This window comes from Oncorhynchus mykiss, chromosome 6 (genome assembly GCF_013265735.2).
Source record: "Oncorhynchus mykiss isolate Arlee chromosome 6, USDA_OmykA_1.1, whole genome shotgun sequence".
Classification (NCBI taxonomy): Eukaryota; Metazoa; Chordata; class Actinopteri; order Salmoniformes; family Salmonidae; genus Oncorhynchus; species Oncorhynchus mykiss.
The window spans coordinates 92,171,814-92,187,214 of NC_048570.1; the positions used below are offsets into that span (position 1 = coordinate 92,171,814).

General features: G+C 43.5%; 1 protein-coding gene across 1 annotated transcript in view; it reads left to right on the forward strand.

The window, feature by feature from the left end:
* The window catches only part of LOC118964977 (multiple epidermal growth factor-like domains protein 11), a 280,070-nt gene that overhangs the window by 37,241 nt on the left and 227,428 nt on the right, over positions 1 to 15,401 (forward strand). Inside the window, exon 2 of the mRNA XM_036981545.1 lies at positions 12,252 to 12,363. The gene's annotated coding sequence lies outside the window, so the exon portion shown is untranslated. The remainder of the gene's footprint in view (positions 1 to 12,251; positions 12,364 to 15,401) is intronic.

Below are 15,401 nucleotides of genomic sequence, written 5' to 3' on the forward strand. Positions count from 1 at the left end.
AGTATAACTAATCCTCCCTACTATATATAATTAACTGTACACAGTATAACTAATACTCTACTATATATAATGAACTGTACACAGTATAACTAATCCTCCCTACTATATATAATGAACTGTACACAGTATAACTAATCCTCCCTACTATATATAATTATCTGTACACAGTATAACTAATACTCTCTACTATATATAATGAACTGTACACAGTATAACTAATCCTCCCTACTATATATAATGAACTGTACACAGTATAACTAATCCTCCCTACTATATATAATGAACTGTACACAGTATAACTAATCCTCTACTGTATATAATGAACTGTACACAGTATAACTAATCCTCTACTATATATAATGAACTGTACACAGCTAAACTAATCCTCTACTATCTATAATGAACTGTACACCGTATAAACTAATACTCTCTACTATATAAAACCCTCTTGACTGGTTAAATAGGTCTCAGACCAGATTAGAACTGGACCGGGTCCAATAGCCGGGGAAGAGGTTAACCACGCCCAACAGGCTGCTCTGATTGGACTGTAGATAAAACCTGTGTAGTTTCCTGTCCATTCCTTCTAATATGATTTGACCGCTGGAACAGAACTCTACCAGTTTCTACCAGACATCACCCACACCCATGTCCAATGTGGCACCCTATTCCCTATATAGTACACTACTATAGACCAGAGCCCTATTCCCGATAAAGTGTTACTACTATAGACCAGAGCCCTATTCCCTATATAGTGTTACTACTATAGACCAGAGCCCTATTCCCTATATAGTGGTACTACTATAGACCAGAGCCCTATTCCCTATATAGTGCACTACCATAGACCAGAGCCCTATTCCCTATATAGTGGCACTACTATAGACCAGAGCCCTATTCCCTATATAGTGGTACTACTATAGACCTGAGCCCTATTCCCTATATAGTGGCACTACTATAGACCAGAGCCCTATTCCCTATATATAGTGGTACTACTATAGACCAGAGCCCTATTCCCTATATAGTGGTACTACTATAGACCAGAGCCCTATTCCCTATATAGTGGTACTACTATAGACCAGAGCCCTATTCCCTATATAGTGGTACTGCTATAGACCAGAGCCCTATTCCCTATATAGTGGTACTGCTATAGACCAGAGCCCTATGCATGGACCCTTGTGAATAGGGTGCCACAGCCAGTGTCTCAGAGGCTAGAGCTACAGTGGTGACCTCTGACCTCTGACTGGGAAATGTTCAACAGGGTCTGGCACCAACAATAACATTATTTGTATTGATTTTCTGTCCCTGTGTGATGAGAAACAGCATCTCCCTCCAGCCTACTGCCAAACTGTGTGTGTGTGTGTGTGTGTGTGTGTGTGTGTGTGTGTGTGTGTGTGTGTGTGTGTGTGTGTGTGTGTGTGTGTGTGTGTGTGTGTGTGTGTGTGTGTGTGTGTGTGTGTGTGTGTATGTGTGTGTGTGAGACAGCACCCCCCTCCAGCACCATGCTTTATAGCTCTCTACAGGTCCGTTACAGTATCAGGCTTGTTGAGAACACCTTTATTTAACCAGGTAGGCCAGTCGAGAACACCTTTATTTAACCAGGTAGGCTAGTTGAGAACACCTTTATTTAACCAGGTAGGCTAGTTGAGAACACCTTTATTTAACCAGGTAGGCTAGTTGAGAACACCTTTATTTAACCAGGTAGGCTAGTTGAGAACACCTTTATTTAACCAGGTAGGCTAGTTGAGAATAAGTTCTCATTTACAACTGCGACCTGGCCAAGATAAAGCAAAGCAGTGTGAACAGACAACACAGAGTTACACATGGAGTAAACAATTAACAAGTCAATAACACAGTAGAAAAAAGGGGAGTCTATATATACATTGTGTGCAAAAGGCATGAGGAGGTAGGTGAATAATTACAATTTAGCAGATTAACACTGGAGTGATAAATGATCAGATGGTCATGTGCAGGTAGAGATATTGGTGTGCAAAAGAGCAGAAAAGTAAATAAATAAAAACAGTATGGGGATGAGGTAGGTAAAAATGGGTAGGCTATGCACACAGCAGCCGACATCCTCAGTGTAGCATTTGGAATGAGTGATCCAATAATGGTGCTGTCTATAGGTTCTCTTCTTATCAATACTGATCCTAGACCAGTCCTGGGCTGACCAATACACAGGGGAGTGGTGACCTGTTGTCTATAGACTGATCTTAGACCAGTCCTGGGCTGACCAATACACAGGGGAGTGGTGCCTTGTTGTCTATAGACTGATCCTAGACCAGTCCTGGGCTGACCAATACACAGGGGAGTGGTGACCTGTTGTCTATAGACTGATCCTAGACCAGTCCTGGGCTGACCAATACACAGGGGAGTGGTGCCTTGTTGTCTATAGACTGATCCTAGACCAGTCCTAGGCTGACCAATACACAGGGGAGTGGTGACCTGTTGTCTATAGACTGATCCTAGACCAGTCCTGGGCTGACCAATACACAGGGGAGTGGTGCCTTGTTGTCTATAGACTGATCCTAGACCAGTCCTGGGCTGACCAATACACAGGGGAGTGGTGACCTGTTGTCTATGGACTGATCCTAGACCAGTCCTAGGCTGGAACAACTTCAAAGGTCTTCAAACAGATGAATCATTCATTCAGATAAAGAAACAGACAGACAGACAAGAGTTTTCAGCCTGCTGTTAATAAACAACATGACACAGAACATGACACAGAATTATTTGTTGCATTATTACTGAATCATTAATATCTGTCTGTCACAACCACTGGTATTGTCCCATAAACATTCATTTCTCTATGAAATATTGATTCATGTGTTAAAACTGCTTTTGATATCTTGTCATTTTACAAGCCTGTGTAACACCATCGATGATCAGAGGCTTCGTATGATGACAGAACAGAGTGAATACTGCTGTCAGGTCTAGACTAGTACTGATGACAGTACAGAGTGAATACTGCTGTCAGGTCTAGACTACCACTGATGACAGTACAGAGTGAATACTGCTGAGAGGTCTAGACTACCACTGATGACAGTACAGAGTGAATACTGCTGTCAGGTCTAGATTACCACTGATGACAGTACAGAGTGAATACTGCTGAGAGGTCTAGACTACCACTGATGACAGTACAGAGTGAATACTGCTGTCAGGTCTAGATTACCACTGATGACAGTACAGAGTGAATACTGCTGTCAGGTCTAGATTACCACTGATGACAGTACAGAGTGAATACTGCTGTCAGGTCTAGATTACCACTGATGACAGTACAGAGTGAATACTGCTGTCAGGTCTAGATTACCACTGATGACAGAACAGAGTGAATACTGCTGAGAGGTCTAGACTACCACTGATGACAGTACAGAGTGAATACTGCTGTCAGGTCTAGATTACCACTGATGACAGTACAGAGTGAATACTGCTGTCAGGTCTAGACTACCACTGATGACAGTACAGAGTGAATACTGCTGTCAGGTCTAGATTACCACTGATGACAGTACAGAGTGAATACTGCTGTCAGGTCTAGATTACCACTGATGACAGTACAGAGTGAATACTGCTGTCAGGTCTAGATTACCACTGATGACAGTACAGAGTGAATACTGCTGAGAGGTCTAGACTACCACTGATGACAGTACAGAGTGAATACTGCTGTCAGGTCTAGATTACCACTGATGACAGTACAGAGTGAATACTGCTGTCAGGTCTAGATTACCACTGATGACAGAACAGAGTGAATACTGCTGAGAGGTCTAGACTACCACTGATGACAGTACAGAGTGAATACTGCTGTCAGGTCTAGATTACCACTGATGACAGTACAGAGTGAATACTGCTGTCAGGTCTAGACTAGTACTGATGACAGTACAGAGTGAATACTGCTGAGAGGTGTAGACTACCACTGATGACAGTACAGAGTGAATACTGCTGAGAGGTCTAGACTACCACTGATGACAGTACAGAGTGAATACTGCTGAGAGGTGTAGACTACCACTGATGACAGTACAGAGTGAATACTGCTGAGAGGTCTAGACTACCACTGATGACAGTACAGAGTGAATACTGCTGAGAGGTCTAGATTACCACTGATGACAGTACAGAGTGAATACTGCTGAGAGGTCTAGACTACCACTGATGACAGTACAGAGTGAATACTGCTGAGAGGTCTAGACTACCACTGATGACAGTACAGAGTGAATACTGCTGAGAGGTCTAGACTACCACTGATGACAGTACAGAGTGAATACTGCTGAGAGGTCTAGACTACCACTGATGACAGTACAGAGTGAATACTGCTGTCAGGTCTAGACTACCACTGATGACAGTACAGAGTGAATACTGCTGTCAGGTCTAGACTACCACTGATGACAGTACAGAGTGAATACTGCTGAGAGGTCTAGACTACCACTGATGACAGTACAGAGTGAATACTGCTGAGAGGTCTAGACTACCACTGATGACAGTACAGAGTGAATACTGCTGAGAGGTCTAGACTACCACTGATGACAGTACAGAGTGAATACTGCTGAGAGGTCTAGACTACCACTGATGACAGTACAGAGTGAATACTGCTGAGAGGTCTAGACTACCACTGATGACAGTACAGAGTGAATACTGCTGAGAGGTCTAGACTACCACTGATGACAGTACAGAGTGAATACTGCTGAGAGGTCTAGACTACCACTGATGACAGTACAGAGTGAATACTGCTGTCAGGTCTAGACTACCACTGATGACAGTACAGAGTGAATACTGCTGAGAGGTCTAGACTACCACTGATGACAGTACAGAGTGAATACTGCTGAGAGGTCTAGACTACCACTGATGACAGTACAGAGTGAATACTGCTGAGAGGTCTAGACTACCACTGATGACAGAACAGAGTGAATACTGCTGAGAGGTCTAGACTACCACTGATGACAGTACAGAGTGAATACTGCTGAGAGGTCTAGACTACCACTGATGACAGTACAGAGTGAATACTGCTGAGAGGTCTAGACTACCACTGATGACAGTACAGAGTGAATACTGCTGAGAGGTCTAGACTACCACTGATGACAGTACAGAGTGAATACTGCTGAGAGGTCTAGACTACCACTGATGACAGTACAGAGTGAATACTGCTGAGAGGTCTAGACTACCACTGATGACAGTACAGAGTGAATACTGCTGAGAGGTCTAGACTACCACTGATGACAGTACAGAGTGAATACTGCTGAGAGGTCTAGACTACCACTGATGACAGTACAGAGTGAATACTGCTGAGAGGTCTAGACTACCACTGATGACAGTACAGAGTGAATACTGCTGAGAGGTCTAGATTACCACTGATGACAGTACAGAGTGAATACTGCTGAGAGGTCTAGACTACCACTGATGACAGTACAGAGTGAATACTGCTGAGAGGTATAGACTACCACTGATGACAGTACAGAGTGAATACTGCTGAGAGGTCTAGACTACCACTGATGACAGTACAGAGTGAATACTGCTGAGAGGTCTAGACTACCACTGATGACAGTACAGAGTGAATACTGCTGAGAGGTCTAGACTACCACTGATGACAGTACAGAGTGAATACTGCTGAGAGGTCTAGATTACCACTGATGACAGTACAGAGTGAATACTGCTGAGAGGTCTAGACTACCACTGATGACAGTACAGAGTGAATACTGCTGAGAGGTCTAGACTACCACTGATGACAGTACAGAGTGAATACTGCTGAGAGGTCTAGACTACCACTGATGACAGTACAGAGTGAATACTGCTGTCAGGTCTAGACTACCAGTGATGACAGTACAGAGTGAATACTGCTGTCAGGTCTAGACTACCACTGATGACAGTACAGAGTGAATACTGCTGAGAGGTCTAGACTACCACTGATGACAGTACAGAGTGAATACTGCTGAGAGGTGTAGACTACCACTGATTACAGTACAGAGTGAATACTGCTGAGAGGTCTAGACTACCACTGATGACAGTACAGAGTGAATACTGCTGAGAGGTCTAGACTACCACTGATGACAGTACAGAGTGAATACTGCTGAGAGGTCTAGACTACCACTGATGACAGTACAGAGTGAATACTGCTGAGAGGTCTAGACTACCACTGATGACAGTACAGAGTGAATACTGCTGAGAGGTCTAGACTACCACTGATGACAGTACAGAGTGAATACTGCTGAGAGGTCTAGACTACCACTGATGACAGTACAGAGTGAATACTGCTGTCAGGTCTAGACTACCACTGATGACAGTACAGAGTGAATACTGCTGTCAGGTCTAGACTACCACTGATGACAGTACAGAGTGAATACTGCTGAGAGGTCTAGACTACCACTGATGACAGTACAGAGTGAATACTGCTGAGAGGTCTAGATTACCACTGATGACAGTACAGAGTGAATACTGCTGAGAGGTCTAGACTACCACTGATGACAGTACAGAGTGAATACTGCTGAGAGGTCTAGACTACCACTGATGACAGTACAGAGTGAATACTGCTGAGAGGTCTAGACTACCACTGATGACAGTACAGAGTGAATACTGCTGAGAGGTCTAGACTACCACTGATGACAGTACAGAGTGAATACTGCTGAGAGGTCTAGACTACCACTGATGACAGTACAGAGTGAATACTGCTGAGAGGTCTAGACTACCACTGCTGTCAGGTCTAGACTACCACTGATGACAGTACAGAGTGAATACTTTTGTCAGGTCTAGACTACCACTGATGACAGTACAGAGTGAATACTGCTGAGAGGTCTAGACTACCACTGATGACAGAACAGAGTGAATACTGCTGAGAGGTCTAGACTACCACTGATGACAGTACAGAGTGAATACTGCTGAGAGGTCTAGACTACCACTGATGACAGTACAGAGTGAATACTGCTGAGAGGTCTAGACTACCACTGATGACAGTACAGAGTGAATACTGCTGAGAGGTCTAGACTACCACTGATGACAGTACAGAGTGAATACTACTGAGAGGTCTAGACTACCACTGATGACAGTACAGAGTGAATACTGCTGAGAGGTCTAGACTACCACTGATGACAGTACAGAGTGAATACTGCTGAGAGGTCTAGACTACCACTGATGACAGTACAGAGTGAATACTGCTGTCAGGTCTAGACTACCACTGATGACAGTACAGAGTGAATACTGCTGAGAGGTCTAGACTACCACTGATGACAGTACAGAGTGAATACTGCTGAGAGGTCTAGATTACCACTGATGACAGTACAGAGTGAATACTGCTGAGAGGTCTAGACTACCACTGATGACAGTACAGAGTGAATACTGCTGAGAGGTCTAGACTACCACTGATGACAGTACAGAGTGAATACTGCTGAGAGGTCTAGACTACCACTGATGACAGTACAGAGTGAATACTGCTGAGAGGTCTAGACTACCACTGATGACAGTACAGAGTGAATACTGCTGAGAGGTCTAGACTACCACTGATGACAGTACAGAGTGAATACTGCTGAGAGGTCTAGATTACCACTGATGACAGTACAGAGTGAATACTGCTGAGAGGTCTAGACTACCACTGATGACAGTACAGAGTGAATACTGCTGAGAGGTCTAGACTACCACTGATGACAGTACAGAGTGAATACTGCTGAGAGGTCTAGACTACCACTGATGACAGTACAGAGTGAATACTGCTGTCAGGTCTAGACTACCAGTGATGACAGTACAGAGTGAATACTGCTGTCAGGTCTAGACTACCACTGATGACAGTACAGAGTGAATACTGCTGAGAGGTCTAGACTACCACTGATGACAGTACAGAGTGAATACTGCTGAGAGGTGTAGACTACCACTGATTACAGTACAGAGTGAATACTGCTGAGAGGTCTAGACTACCACTGATGACAGTACAGAGTGAATACTGCTGAGAGGTCTAGACTACCACTGATGACAGTACAGAGTGAATACTGCTGAGAGGTCTAGACTACCACTGATGACAGTACAGAGTGAATACTGCTGAGAGGTCTAGACTACCACTGATGACAGTACAGAGTGAATACTGCTGAGAGGTCTAGACTACCACTGATGACAGTACAGAGTGAATACTGCTGAGAGGTCTAGACTACCACTGATGACAGTACAGAGTGAATACTGCTGTCAGGTCTAGACTACCACTGATGACAGTACAGAGTGAATACTGCTGTCAGGTCTAGACTACCACTGATGACAGTACAGAGTGAATACTGCTGAGAGGTCTAGACTACCACTGATGACAGTACAGAGTGAATACTGCTGAGAGGTCTAGATTACCACTGATGACAGTACAGAGTGAATACTGCTGAGAGGTCTAGACTACCACTGATGACAGTACAGAGTGAATACTGCTGAGAGGTCTAGACTACCACTGATGACAGTACAGAGTGAATACTGCTGAGAGGTCTAGACTACCACTGATGACAGTACAGAGTGAATACTGCTGAGAGGTCTAGACTACCACTGATGACAGTACAGAGTGAATACTGCTGAGAGGTCTAGACTACCACTGATGACAGTACAGAGTGAATACTGCTGAGAGGTCTAGACTACCACTGCTGTCAGGTCTAGACTACCACTGATGACAGTACAGAGTGAATACTTTTGTCAGGTCTAGACTACCACTGATGACAGTACAGAGTGAATACTGCTGAGAGGTCTAGACTACCACTGATGACAGAACAGAGTGAATACTGCTGAGAGGTCTAGACTACCACTGATGACAGTACAGAGTGAATACTGCTGAGAGGTCTAGACTACCACTGATGACAGTACAGAGTGAATACTGCTGAGAGGTCTAGACTACCACTGATGACAGTACAGAGTGAATACTGCTGAGAGGTCTAGACTACCACTGATGACAGTACAGAGTGAATACTACTGAGAGGTCTAGACTACCACTGATGACAGTACAGAGTGAATACTGCTGAGAGGTCTAGACTACCACTGATGACAGTACAGAGTGAATACTGCTGAGAGGTCTAGACTACCACTGATGACAGTACAGAGTGAATACTGCTGTCAGGTCTAGACTACCACTGATGACAGTACAGAGTGAATACTGCTGAGAGGTCTAGATTACCACTGATGACAGTACAGAGTGAATACTGCTGAGAGGTCTAGACTACCACTGATGACAGTACAGAGTGAATACTGCTGAGAGGTCTAGACTACCACTGATGACAGTACAGAGTGAATACTGCTGAGAGGTCTAGACTACCACTGATGACAGTACAGAGTGAATACTGCTGAGAGGTCTAGACTACCACTGATGACAGTACAGAGTGAATACTGCTGAGAGGTCTAGACTACCACTGATGACAGTACAGAGTGAATACTGCTGAGAGGTCTAGACTACCACTGATGACAGTACAGAGTGAATACTGCTGAGAGGTCTAGATTACCACTGATGACAGTACAGAGTGAATACTGCTGAGAGGTCTAGACTACCACTGATGACAGTACAGAGTGAATACTGCTGAGAGGTCTAGACTACCACTGATGACAGTACAGAGTGAATACTGCTGAGAGGTCTAGACTACCACTGATGACAGTACAGAGTGAATACTGCTGTCAGGTCTAGACTACCACTGATGACAGTACAGAGTGAATACTGCTGTCAGGTCTAGACTACCACTGATGACAGTACAGAGTGAATACTGCTGAGAGGTCTAGACTACCACTGATGACAGTACAGAGTGAATACTGCTGAGAGGTGTAGACTACCACTGATGACAGTACAGAGTGAATACTGCTGAGAGGTCTAGACTACCACTGATGACAGTACAGAGTGAATACTGCTGAGAGGTCTAGACTACCACTGATGACAGTACAGAGTGAATACTGCTGAGAGGTCTAGACTACCACTGATGACAGTACAGAGTGAATACTGCTGAGAGGTCTAGACTACCACTGATGACAGTACAGAGTGAATACTGCTGAGAGGTCTAGACTACCACTGATGACAGTACAGAGTGAATACTGCTGAGAGGTCTAGACTACCACTGATGACAGTACAGAGTGAATACTGCTGTCAGGTCTAGACTACCACTGATGACAGTACAGAGTGAATACTGCTGTCAGGTCTAGACTACCACTGATGACAGTACAGAGTGAATACTGCTGAGAGGTCTAGACTACCACTGATGACAGTACAGAGTGAATACTGCTGAGAGGTCTAGACTACCACTGATGACAGTACAGAGTGAATACTGCTGAGAGGTCTAGACTACCACTGATGACAGTACAGAGTGAATACTGCTGAGAGGTCTAGACTACCACTGATGACAGTACAGAGTGAATACTGCTGAGAGGTCTAGACTACCACTGATGACAGTACAGAGTGAATACTGCTGTCAGGTCTAGACTACCACTGATGACAGTACAGAGTGAATACTGCTGAGAGGTCTAGACTACCACTGATGACAGTACAGAGTGAATACTGCTGAGAGGTCTAGACTACCACTGATGACAGTACAGAGTGAATACTGCTGAGAGGTCTAGACTACCACTGATGACAGTACAGAGTGAATACTGCTGAGAGGTATAGACTACCACTGATGACAGTACAGAGTGAATACTGCTGAGAGGTCTAGACTACCACTGATGACAGTACAGAGTGAATACTGCTGAGAGGTCTAGACTACCACTGATGACAGTACAGAGTGAATACTGCTGAGAGGTCTAGACTACCACTGATGACAGTACAGAGTGAATACTGCTGAGAGGTCTAGACTACCACTGATGACAGTACAGAGTGAATACTGCTGAGAGGTCTAGATTACCACTGATGACAGTACAGAGTGAATACTGCTGAGAGGTCTAGACTACCACTGATGACAGTACAGAGTGAATACTGCTGAGAGGTCTAGACTACCACTGATGACAGTACAGAGTGAATACTGCTGAGAGGTCTAGACTACCACTGATGACAGTACAGAGTGAATACTGCTGAGAGGTCTAGACTACCACTGATGACAGTACAGAGTGAATACTGCTGAGAGATATAGACTACCACTGATGACAGTACAGAGTGAATACTGCTGAGAGGTATAGACTACCACTGATGACAGTACAGAGTGAATACTGCTGAGAGGTATAGACTACCACTGATGACAGTACAGAGTGAATACTGCTGAGAGGTCTAGACTACCACTGATGACAGTACAGAGTGAATACTGCTGAGAGGTCTAGACTACCACTGATGACAGTACAGAGTGAATACTGCTGAGAGGTCTAGACTACCACTGATGACAGTACAGAGTGAATACTGCTGAGAGGTATAGACTACCACTGATGACAGTACAGAGTGAATACTGCTGAGAGGTATAGACTACCACTGATGACAGTACAGAGTGAATACTGCTGAGAGGTATAGACTACCACTGATGACAGTACAGAGTGAATACTGCTGAGAGGTCTAGACTACCACTGATGACAGTACAGAGTGAATACTGCTGAGAGGTCTAGACCACCACTGATGACAGTACAGAGTGAATACTGCTGAGAGGTCTAGACCACCACTGATGACAGTACAGAGTGAATACTGCTGAGAGGTCTAGACTACCACTGATGACAGTACAGAGTGAATACTGCTGTCAGGTCTAGACCACCACTGATGACAGTACAGAGTGAATACTGCTGAGAGGTCTAGACTACCACTGATGACAGTACAGAGTGAATACTGCTGAGAGGTATAGACTACCACTGATGACAGTACAGAGTGAATACTGCTGAGAGGTCTAGACTACCACTGATGACAGTACAGAGTGAATACTGCTGAGAGGTCTAGACTACCACTGATGACAGAACAGAGTGAATACTGCTGAGAGGTCTAGATTACCACTGATGACAGTACAGAGTGAATACTGCTGAGAGGTCTAGACTACCACTGATGACAGAACAGAGTGAATACTGCTGAGAGGTCTAGACTACCACTGATGACAGAACAGAGTGAATACTGCTGAGATGTCTAGACTACCACTGATGTACTCTGTTTCAGATGTGTGTGTTGGGGTCCCTGCAGCCACACATACTTATGTTTGTACGGTTGTGTTTGTCGTTGCTGTGTGTGTGTGTGTGTGTGTGTGTGTGTGTGTGTGTGTGTGTGCGCGTGTGTATGTGTGTGCTTGCACATCGTTGTGTGTCCTGCGTACACATGCATGTCCGTGTGCTGTTCAGCAGGTTAGTGAGAGACTATGTGAACTCAATTAACCTCTGTCTGTTTTCCACAGGCGTTGTAGTTCAGTCTGTCCATATCCATCCCTGTGTTCACTAGAGGATCTCTAAGGACTCATACCTTCACTGCAACCCCATCCCAGTCACACAAACCTGTCTCATCACAAGGTAAGCTTCCTGCTCAAATGACTGTTTAGAGTACAGGTACATTATAGAACCGTTATAGAACACTATAGAACTGTTATAGAACACTATAGAACTGTTATAGAACACTATAGAACTGTTATAGAACACTATAGAACTGTTAAAGAACACTATAGAACTGTTATAGAACACTATAGAACTGTTATAGAACACTATAGAACTGTTATAGAACACTATAGAACTGTTATAGAACACTATAGAACTGTTATAGAACACTATAGAACTGTTATAGAACATTATCTCTCATAAAGAGAGACACCACAACACTATATAAAGAGAGACAACACTAAATAAAGAGAGACAACACTAAATAAAGAGAGACAACACTAAATAAAGAGAGTCAACACTACATAAAGAGAGACAACACTATATAAAGAGAGACAACACTAAATAAAGAGAGACAACACTACATAGAGAGAGACAACACAACACTACATAAAGAGGGACAACACTACATAGAGAGAGACAACACAACACTACATAAAGAGGGACAACACTACATAGAGAGAGACAACACAACACTACATAAAGAGAAACAACAGTACATAGAGAGAGACAACAGTACACAGAGAGAGACAACACACACTACATAAAGAGAGACAACACTACATAAAGAGAGACAACACTACATAAAGAGACAACACTACATAAAGAGAGACAACACTACATAAAGCGACAACACTACATAAAGAGAGACAACACTACATAAAGAGAGACAACACTACATAAAGAGAGAAAACACAACACTACATAAAGAGACACCACAACACTACATAAAGAGAGACAACACTACATAAAGAGAGACAACACTACATAAAGAGAGACAACACTACATAAAGAGAGACAACACTACATAAAGAGAGACAACACTACATAAAGAGAGAAAACACAACACTACATAAAGAGAGACAACACAACACTACATAGAGAGAGACAACACTACATAAAGAGAGACATCACAACACTACATAGAGAGAGACAACACTACATAAAGAGAGACAACACAACACTACATAAAGAGAGACACCACAACACTACATAGAGAGAGACAACACTACATAAAGAGAGACACCACAACACTACATAGAGAGAGACAACACTACATAAAGAGAGACAACACTACATAAAGAGAGACAACACTACATAAAGAGAGAAAACACAACACTACATAAAGAGAGACAACACAACACTACATAGAGAGAGACAACACTACATAAAGAGAGACATCACAACACTACATAGAGAGAGACAACACTACATAAAGAGAGACAACACAACACTACATAAAGAGAGACACCACAACACTACATAGAGAGAGACAACACTACATAAAGAGAGACACCACAACACTACATAGAGAGAGACAAGACTACATAAAGAGAGACAACACTACATAAAGAGAGACAACACTACATAGAGACAGACAACACAACACTACATAAAGAGAGACAATACTACATAAAGAGAGATACCACAACACTACATAGAGAGAGACAAGACTACATAAAGAGACACCACAACACTACATAGAGAGACACCACAACACTACATAAAGAGAGACACCACAACACTACATAAAGAGAGACACCCCAACACTACATAGAGAGAGACACCACAACACTACATAGAGACTCCACAACACTACATAGAGACTCCACAACACTACATAAAGAGAGACACCACAACACTACATAAAGAGAGACACCCCAACACTGCAACGGGAGAGACACCACAACACTACATAAAGAGAGACACCCCAACACTACATAGAGAGAGACACCACAACACTACATAAAGAGAGACACCACAACACTACATAGAGACTCCACAACACTACATAAAGAGAGACACCACAACACTACATAAAGAGAGACACCACAACACTACATAAAGAGAGACACCACAACACTACATAGGGAGAGACACCACAACACTACATAAAGAGAGACACCACAACACTACATAAATAGAGACATCACTACATAAAGAGAGACACCACAACACTACATAAAGAGAGACAACACTACATAGAGAGAGACAACACAACACTACATAATGAGAGACACCACAACACTACATAAAGAGAGACACCACTACACTACATAAAGGTGAAGGTGACTACAGGGAATATTGAAGGAATGTAGCTACAACACATTCCTGATTGTTGTAATTTAGATTGCCGGGTCTTTCTAAAGAGACATTGTCTCAATTTTGATGGAGGTACAATACTTGTGTTGAGCGAAGCCTTGACATGTGCCTTACAGCGTACAGCCGTGGCCAAACGTTTTGAGAATGACACAAATATTAATTTTCACGAAGTCTGCTACCTCAGTTTGTATGATGGCAATTTGCATACACTCCCGGGATGTTATGAAGAGTGATCAGATGAATTGCCATTAATTGCAAAGTCCCTCTTTGCCATGCAAATGAACTGAATCCCCAAAAAACATTTCCACTGCATTTCAGCCCTGCCACAAAAGGACCAGCTGACATCATGTCAGTGATTCTCTCATTAACACAGGTGTGTGTTGACGAGGACAAGGCTGGAGATCACTCTGTCATGCTGATTGAGTTTCATTAACAGAGTGAAAGCTTCAACAGGAGGGTGGTGCTTGGAATCAATGTTCTTCTTCTGTCAACCATGGTTACCTGCAAGGGAACACGTGCTGTCATCATTGCTATGCACAAAAAGGGCTTCACAGGCAAGGATATTGTTGCCAGTAAGATTGCACCTAAATCAACCACTTATCGGATCATCAAGAACTTCAAGGAGAGCGGTTCAATTGTTGTGAAGAAGACTTCAGGGCGCCCAAGAAAGTCCAGCCAGCGCCAGGACCGTCTCCTAAAGTTGATTCAGCTGTGGGATTGGGGCACCATCAGTACAGAGCTTGCTCAGGAATGGCAGCAGGCAAGTGTGAGTGCATCTGCATGCACAGGGAGGCAAAGACTTTTGGAGGATGGCCTGGTGTCAAGAAAGGCAGCAAAGAAGCCACTTCTCTCCA